The sequence below is a fragment of the Cebus imitator genome, unplaced genomic scaffold, assembly GCF_001604975.1.
Source record: "Cebus imitator isolate Cc_AM_T3 unplaced genomic scaffold, Cebus_imitator-1.0 Scaffold641, whole genome shotgun sequence".
Classification (NCBI taxonomy): Eukaryota; Metazoa; Chordata; class Mammalia; order Primates; family Cebidae; genus Cebus; species Cebus imitator.
The window spans coordinates 492402-493775 of NW_016107956.1; positions in this window are offsets into that span (position 1 = coordinate 492402).

Below are 1374 nucleotides of genomic sequence, written 5' to 3' on the forward strand. Positions count from 1 at the left end.
TGCAGTGTGTAGGAAGCAAACTTTTTTAAAACATGGGGTTCTGAGGCTGAGGCGGGTGGATCACTTGAGGCCAGGAGTTCAAGACCAGCCTGGCCAACTTGGTGAAACCCGCATCTCTACTTAAAAAAAAAAAAAAAAATTGGCTGGGCTGGTGATGGCCGCCTGTAGTCCCAGCTACTCAGGAGGCTAACATGAGTGAGAACTGCTTGAGCCCAGGAGATGGAGGTTGCAATGAGCCAAGATCACGACACTGTACTCCAGTCTGGGCAGCAGAGTGAGACCTGGTCTCAAAAATAAATAAATACATACATACATACATAAATGGGGTTCTTGGAAGTAAGCACAATAGATAGAGCCTTTGGTAGTAATGAAAGTTTGGGGGTGAAAAAAAAAAAAGGCCAGGCACGGTGGCTCACACCTGTAATCCCAGCACTCTGGGAGGCCAAGGCGGGCGGATCACCTGAGGTCGGGAGTTCAAGACCAGCCTGATCAAAAAGGGGAAAACCCGTCTTAAAAAAAAAAAAAAAAAGAAAGTTTGGGAACTAGCAGACCTGAACGGGTTTTCTCAAATTAGGTCTGTGAATGTATTCTTTAGGGTTTTATTTTCATTTTCATATTTTTTAGATTTGCATAAGCATATTCTGAATTATTTGGGTGACCACCTTACAACTCAGTATTACCACACAATTTCAGCACCTACATTTACATGTGTGTTTTAGTGCTGCTTTTACTGTTCTGGGATAACGAGAAAAGAACAGAGGTGGTTTTAAAATGAGAATGATACTTTCATGCACAATATGATAGCCAAATGACATCATGAGATTGCAGTATTCAATAGTTGTAACAGAGAAAAATGGTGAGAAAATGAAAATGTCAGGAGTCACTTGCTGGCATAGCCATGTTGAACACAAAAGAAGCTGAGCTATAGCAGGCAACACCATAGTAACAATATGAGGGATGATAGTTTTAGCAAAATACATCATTTGTCATGTTAAATTACTATAATATATTTAACCGAATGTTTTCATTTTGTGGTTTCATTTGTATTTACTTTGTAAATTTGTTGTGGTTTTTTTAGCTGTATAAGAACTAGAAACAAAAGCACATTATTTCCTACTTAATATTTGTAAATTTAAATAACCACAGCATAATAAAAACAATTTAGCTAAACATGGTAATGCATGCCTGTACTCCCAGTTACTCAGGAGGCTGAGGTGGGAGCATCACTTGAGCCCAGGGGTTCATGACCAACCTGGACAACACAAGTGAGACCCCTGTCTCTAAAATAATAATAGTAACAATAATGATTTAACTGAGTTTTCAGGATTTTTTAAAATTATCATTGTTGTGTGTGTATATGTGTTTTTAAGAAAC